Below are 8,391 nucleotides of genomic sequence, written 5' to 3'. Positions count from 1 at the left end.
CTACTAAGAAGAAAAAAGAAAAAAATAGGCAATCTATTTTGTTCCCCACTTCCTGCCTTGCATCTAAGAGTTATTTGGAAGAAGTGATACACAATTGTTATCTCTCTCACCTTGTGTTCTGACAAATTTGAAAATAACAACATGAACTTGATCTTACTAAAAGTATTCAGAGTTATTAGTCAGCTCATATATCAGCTATCAATACAAATGAGAGCATTTTCTCATGCATTAAACCAAAACTTGTTTTTCTGTCCTTGTCCCATAGCAATTTATTTGTAAGACAGTTTTTATTTTAATTTACTCTTTTTTGTTTATACTTAAGTAACGTTTTGTTTTGTTTTGTTTTCCCCTTGCTAAGACCAAAGGAAAATAGAGCAATATCTAAAGGGCTTTTTGTCCCATTCTTGTGAGATTTAAATGGCAGTTATGTATTCTTTCATATTTCAGGGTTTATGGATATTAGTGGAAGAAGAGATCTGTTTTAATTGGGACTGCTAAATTACTCTCATCATGCCTGTCAAATCTGCACTTTGTTCTTTTATACTCAAGTAGTGAAAATATCTGAGTTCATGTTTTACTTGGGCCCTATATGGAATTCTAAATACTTCATAAATTGTCTTAATAAGGACCAGAAAGTTGATACCGTTCTTTCACACCTATGAACAGAGATCAATAATAACCTGTAGCCTAGAGATGTAGTGATACTTTTAAGCAACTTTTTAAAAATGAGTTTGAAAAATTTCATGAGCAGATAGCACAATGCACTTTCTTCAGATTCAGAGCCGTCCCATAGCACTTTTTTTGGATAGAAATGTTAATTTGTGCTCTCCAATATGATAGTCACTAGTCACGTAGCTACTGAACCCCTGAAGAAAGGCTAGTATGATTGAAGAACTGAATTTTTAATTTTAATTAATTGAAATTTACACAGCCACATGTGGTTTAGTGGCTCCTGCATTGGATAGCATAGCTTTAGATAATATTTAGACAGCAATAACTGAGGAAAACAGCTTTTGAAAAGGATTTTTTTTAAAACTATCTAATTCATTGAAGAATGAAATAGGATCATGATTAAAAATTACCTCTGAGCAATATACTCTATACAAAAGAGTATACCTACAGTATTTATGACGAAAACCTATTTCATTAAAACAGTATTTGTCACCACCCCTCTCCCTGCTTTTGCCGTGAATTAGCCATTCTGAGAAAAGCAGCCCTTGCAGTTTTTGTTATTTGGTAGTTCTCTGGGTTGCAGAGGTTCCGAGATTCAAGTGCCAAAAATTGGTTTCTGATGAGACGCCTGTCTTTTTAGCATTAAAATATTTTACATCATTAAGCCTAATAACTTGTCATTTTAGATGAATTTGAAATAATTTTACCTGTAGATGAGATTGGTCATTTCTCGTTTTATGAGTGGTCAAACTGAAACGTGGAGGTGTGTCATGTTTACACTTTTTTTTGTTCCTAAATTCTAGAAGATTATGTATGTTGATACAAGGGCAAGTGTTTTTGTTTCTGAGAGAACCAGATTTATTTTCCTGTGTTCTCTGGCCACGATGTGTCAATCTTGATTCTAGCTGGACATCTCGTAAGTGTAATTCATCAAAAGAGCAGGCGTGGAGATGGGAAACACCTGGCAAAAGGGAGTGCCAGACTTGGTATAGCCTGTTAACACTGCTGGGGAAAGAGCTCAAGGCACACGTTCTATTGATATGAATCAGTGTTTAATCTTCATGTGAAAAAGACCTAGGAATAATAAAGATCACCAAAGTGCCGAAATCTACCTTCTACTACTTAGAAAAATGTAAACAATGCAGGGTTAAAAATGTAAGGTTTTTATAATGCTAAGAAATAAGCTCGTTTTTAGTTGATGATGGATTTTTATGACTACCTCTTTGCTGTATGAATATATCTCAATTTTTTAATACCTCAATTTCCTGAGAATCTGTATGTATGTTTTGTAAATAAAATAATTTACCATATGCTAGAGAAAGGACATGGCTTTTAAAGAAATTGTATAAAGACATTTGTGACTGAATTTGTTACACAGTGAATCTATTTGAAATTTCTTAAAAACAGCCTTTTCTGGCCCCCTTGACTGAGGTTTTCTTTTTTGGTTTTTTTTTTTTTTTGGTTTGTTTTTTTGTTTTTTTTAGTAAACATATTCTTATTTAGCGAGATCTGTGTTCCAGGATGCGTGTACCCTCATTTGTTCATTTATAACTGCAAAGATTTGTATGTCTCCTGTGTTTTCCTTCCATGCCAAAGAAATTCACCCTTTTAAAAAAAGTCAGCAGGTTGCACGAACTGAAAAAAATTTTTTGCCCCTTAGATAGGAGTTCTTAAGAAGCTTTATTCCCTAAGATTTAAATATTTTCCAAAGGAAAATATCTTCAATTTTTTAGTTAAAACCAGTAGTAAAAATTTGTAAAAATACTTGTGTTTTTAGGAATGCACTAGTTCTGTAGGAAACAATATTGGCAATTTTAAGGAACTGTGCTGCTTTAAAATCCACAGTTGTATGAAGCTGATACAAGATATAAAGTAATTGCTAAATTTTATGTATGTTTGTGAACTGCTCAGGGTTCAATGCCCTAACATAAGTGATCACTAACATCTGTAGGGCCAGATAGCCTGTGATTGTACATGTTTATTGATCATTTTAAGGGAGCTGAAGTTGCTGCCTTAAAGCTAAACCTGCTGCCTTAAACTTTGCTACCTCCCTCCCTACAATCATGGCTGTAAACAGTGACTCAACAGTCAGCTAGCATTATATTTGATTTTATTGTGAATGCTAATAAAATAAAATTTGTAAGTCCACCAAGTATTGACTTAACTAGGTAAATGTAAATTGATTTCAACCTTGTCTTTGGCCAAGTCTACTTGATAGCTTATGATAATATGAAATGAAGTACACCAATATGGATGTGAGCATTGTGTTTGAGTTATTGTGAGAATAATTATTTTCTTCATATTTGGAACTGTTAATGAGCATTCAAGGTGTTTATTTCCATCAGATGATACTGAGCAAGTTTCTTAACCTCTGTAAACCTTTAGTGATAAATACTTGATAAGCTTAGTGCAAAGAATAAATGAAATAATGTATGTAAATTCACCTTAACAGTACCTAGTAGCCTAGTATATAGTAAATAATAAACGATAGCTATTATTAATATATATACCATAGTAGTATATAGTAATTTTGTATTTCGGTACTGGATTTTATAGCACCATTTAAATGGTAAAAGTCATCTAAATATTAGATCTTATGAGAATAGCCCAGACTGTAGCAAGTGAAGAGAAAAACTGTGTGTACAAATACACACAGACGCACACACAAATCCTTAATCATATAACCAGTATTAAAACTCCAATTTCTAGGAAATTGTTTTTAGTAGCAGTATGGAGATGCATAAGAAGTAAATATATAGAATACAGAGGAGGTTACTCTTTCAAAGAGGAAAGATTTCTGTTACAAGGACATTAGACACCTTAGTAGACAAGTTTGGAGGTACAGACAAATGATTATAGGAAAGAAAATTAGTGGAAAGTAGAGGTAAGTTTGAAAGTAGGGGGCTGTGTCTTGCATATCCCAAATACCTAGTGTTTTTCTATGAGCATAATAAGACACAAATGTTTATTGGGGGAAAAATGGGGTAGATAAATATGGTGCAATTGCCAACAGCAACAAAGGAATGACTTTTAAAAAGGGTTGGGTTTTTGAAATGTAATCAGCAAAGCATAGGAAGAAAGAAAAAATAGGTGCTAATATAGGCACAAAGTTTTAATAGAGATTGTTAAGCAAGTGAAGACAGTTTTGGTTTTCCTTTTGAAAGAAAACAAGATAGGGAAGGGTAAGGACAACCCTATATTCTAACACCCCAATGTTGCGTTCAAAAAGGAATTAATAGAGAAATAATTCAGGATAAATTTATCACAGCCGTTATCCGAATTTATAAAGAAACCTTAAACCACATGGCTTGACTAGGGTTGCCATTAATGCATAAAATCAGGAGGTGGTTTGATATAGAATATGAGCTACAGAATTGTGGTTCTCATACTAGGGAGTCCAATTTTGCAACTGACTACAGATACAGAAGAACACCTGGACATCTTTGCCCAGCCTACTGAGTAGAGGATCACTGTATTCTGGCTTGATTGTGGGATGCTTGCCATTATTGGGATGTGATCCCCTCAGCTTGGGGTGGAGAGACGTATGATTAATGTTCTTTCTTCATTGCCAGGAAGGCAGTAGAGTAATGATAATAAATAGCATGCAGTGAGCTTGCCTTCTTACAGTTTTCAAAGCAGTTTCACCTACTTTTACTCAATCCTTAGAAAGATCTTTTAAGATGGAAAGATTAATACTCAAAGTGCTTAAATGACGCCTCTAAGGTCACAAAGCAGTGATAAGACCTCAACCCAGGCCTGAGTCTCCTAGATCTGGTTTTCTTCCCATCACACTCCGTGCTTGATGAAACCCAAAGAGGATAGAGTCCAATATGTTTAATTCTGTTGTGTAAAATTAAAACTTTAATGACTCCTACTAAATTATTTAAATTCAGCTGTTTGATTCAGCATAAAATGTAAACGCTCTCTTAAAATGTTTAATAGGTCTAATTTGTAAAATCCATGAAAGGATTTAGGATTAAGTAGTTTTAACATCTAATTGGTTTCTAATAATTAGGTATATAATATATTTAAGGGGACTGAAATTGATTTCTTCTTTAAAAATGAACTTTTAAAATTTATTGCCCTATGAAAGTTGAACTGAATCCGCTTATTTATATAATTCATTTATGTTTAAAATTTTCTAAATATTATGCTCCAGCATGTAACTCTTGCCATATTTCCAGTAAACTTTTACTCAGTCAAATTTCTTTTCTAAGGGAAAGGAGTTCATAGAAAAAAAAACCTATACTGATTATTAATCAAGTTTGAAGTCTAATTAAAATATGTAGAAATACTTAAAAACGCTAAAAAATCAGGTCATATTAGTATTCTCTATATAGTGCTAAGCCTACAAAAACGCAAACATTAGGAAATTATTTTTGTGTATATGTGTATATATATGTGTGTGTATGTGTGTGTGTATAATGTGTGTGTATATGTACAAATGTATATACATTTATACATATACATAGACCCCTTTCCTGGTGGTAAAAACTTGTTTTAATTACAATATCAGCTGCTGGTGATACAATGTTAAATAGGTTGGTCTGTATTTGCCTTCAAATAGAGTAGGATGCTAATATGCAAAATCCATGCCTCTTCAAACACTGGACAGGTCGGGAAGGTCAATCATACTATCTCTACTCATAAAAATGGGGTTATAAATACTTGCCTTTTAAGATAGTGATGTGGGTCCCGCTGGAGTGTAATTCCGTAACAGTAGGGAATTTGTTCATGGCTGTATTTATTCACTACCTAGAATAGTACCTAGAGCATATTAAGCATAACATAAGTGCTTATTACATAAATGCATTAATTGATGTGGAATGCTTTTTAAGGTGCACAACAGAAAGTTTTCAGGCTTAAAATCATCAGAGTTATCAAAGGTGTTAACTGGCACACAATCTCTATGAATTTCCCTCCCTTCCTTTCTCCCTCCTTCCCTACATTTTCGTGAAAGTATACATCCTCTGCTAATGTTCTTAACCTTTACATCATAAGTGTTATTTTTTGCCATGAGACAATAGCTCTATTCAGTTAGCCATTAAACAATTACTGAGAACCTGCTCTGGGCCAGGCATCGTGCGCGGCACTAAAAAGACAAAGCCAGGTAAATGGCTCTCTTGGGGCTCACGGACCTACCTGAAGCTCTTTATGATATACAGAGATGGTCGCTATATTACTTTTTATGGTGCCAGAGATGTTAACAAGGCAAAAACTCTGGAGAATCAGTGAGTTCCTAAATATTTTTCTTTCTGTATTATTTTCCTGCATTTTTCAAAAAGAAGCAAAGGCCTCTTGTATTTGTTGTGAATATAAAGGAGATTTTTCTTTTTATCATGTCAAACATTTAATTGCTCAGATGCATAAATCCAAATACAATCAATCCTGAATTGTAAATTAGACCCAGGAATCTGAACAAGAAAATTTTATGGAAATTGAGATGTCTAATTTATATATTTTATCCAAATGAAACCATTTTTTATTAACCTAATGTGGTTGGACACTTATTTTGTTTTAATGTTATTTATACATACACTCAGTTATGAGGAATAACTTCAGTGCTTTACAACCAGCAGTGCTTTTAAAATGTGCAGTGTACATTTTGAAGTTTTTCTAATCTGTAACCTAAATTTTCACATTCCTTGACCACCTGATATGCCACTTCTGGCTTCCCCACCCACAGAGCCTTGCCAATTCAGCTATAAAATCAATTTACTGGTAAAGCCAAGAACATGAACACACCTTTTCAGTAAAAGCAGCCTACTGACAGCAAGGAGAATCAAGGCCAGGAAACAGGGTCATTTTTATACATAGAAAAACAGACAGAGGCAAAGGGGATCCAGCTAAGGCCAAGAGTCTGCTTATTTAAACAGACAAAAGAAGGGGAAAGAATATCAGCAGAGATTTTGTGGATCGAAATAGAAGCTTCTGAGTCTTAATCCAGAATGATTTTGTTTTTACAAAATTTTTAAAAAATATTATAAGGATATAATTTTTTCCAAGTGCAATGTCAGCAAAAACCATTACATCTACTTTGAAAACAGGTAACTTTTGGGACTAAATTTAGTTTGCCTTTACCAAGGAAAAGTGGTTGACTTGTGTGTATGTGTGAGTCAACCATTTTTTTGACTGAATTGCAAATTACTGAATTCTCTTTTGAATGATTACTTTACTATGTGTGAGCCTTTGTTTGTTTGTTTCAAATCTCAGGGGTTTAACTAAAATAACTACTAGTTTATGTATTTGGATACCTGGGTAGAGGGCTGCCTGGGAGGTAATCTTATCCTTTTGGTCCCAAGTCTGAGAGCATAGCTCCTGGAAAATGGATCTATGCCTTGTGTAGCCAGTGGGAGACCATGTGGCACAAACATGGAGGGAGTGGTGAGATGCTGCTAGCATTAGAAGGAATGTTTTAAGTTTCCAACTAGAACATACCCTTTAGTCATCTGATCTATCTTTATTGAGCACCTACTATGTGCCAGACACTGCACCTGACACTGTGGAAGAAAACCTCCACTCCTTTAGCATCAAATAGCCTGTGAGGTCTAAGACAGCAGAAGTCTAGGGAAGGGAAAACAAAGTGCTAATTGAAAGCCTGCTGGCTCTGGAGTTATCTGTATTCTTGGAGCAGACAGCAGTCCCCAAATTTGAATGGGAAGCTTGGAAACAAATAAGCATTCAGATGTATGGTGAGTCAGAGTTATGGAAGGCAAATTTTGAAGGATTAATTAGGCAGCGAGGGAGAAGTCCTCTTTGTAAGCAGTTTAAAACTGGGCCATAAAGGAGTTCCCTGGTGGCCTATGGTTAGGATCCCCGGCTTTCACTGCTGTGGCCCAGGTTTAGTTCCTGGTCTGGGAACTGAGATCCTGCAAGCCGTGGGGCATGGCCAAAAACAAACAAAAAAACTGGGCAATACAAGTAATGCAAATGTGGCTGGATCTTTTCAGCAGTCTAATTCTCTCTTTTCAGTTCATAATCAGTCTTTTGTAGCATCTCTCTGTTCCTTCTCTTAAAAAAAAAATCTAAAAGGCATTGGTGAGTGCCGTGGATTTTATGTGTGTGTGTTGGGGGGAGGTAGCAAAAACAAAACTCCCTCTGAAATAATCCTGTCCCCCTTCAGGAATGAAGACCTCACTCTCTCCCAGGCCTGGGAGTGCTGCTGGCAGACTGTCCTCAGCTGTCAGTCCCCTTCAGGAAGTACCTCAACCAAAAAGAGCTGCTTTGCCCAGTGTTACACCCCTTTCCCGCACAGTCTGTATTCAAAGCCTAGTTCTTGTGGGCATGTAAAGGTCCAGCTACTTCGCCCCAGTTCTGATGGGCCACCCCAGTGCCTAAATTCCCCCTGGGAATTGAGGGAATTCCCCTCAATTTTCTCATCTGGAAAATAGGAATAATAAAAGTTACTTCATATACTTGTGATTCTTAAATAGCCCATGCTGTGACATGATGTACTTAAATTTACTGCTACTACTACTACTACTGCTATTATTTAATGCTAAAGTATTCGGAGACTATTTCACACAGGGGCACCAAAGGCAGACCTTGGAGGTGGCCCTTGTGCCATCAACCTGTCCAGCTCTCTGGGTTCTGGGAATACAAGGGTAGAAACGAAATATTTTTAAAAGATATTTTTATTTATTTATTTTGGCTGCACTGGGTCTTAGTTGCAGCACACGGGATCTTCGTTGTGGCATGCATGTGGCACCTAGTTCGCCG

The sequence above is a fragment of the Delphinus delphis genome, chromosome 2 (assembly GCF_949987515.2).
Source record: "Delphinus delphis chromosome 2, mDelDel1.2, whole genome shotgun sequence".
Classification (NCBI taxonomy): Eukaryota; Metazoa; Chordata; class Mammalia; order Artiodactyla; family Delphinidae; genus Delphinus; species Delphinus delphis.
This window is presented reverse-complemented; position numbering follows the sequence as displayed.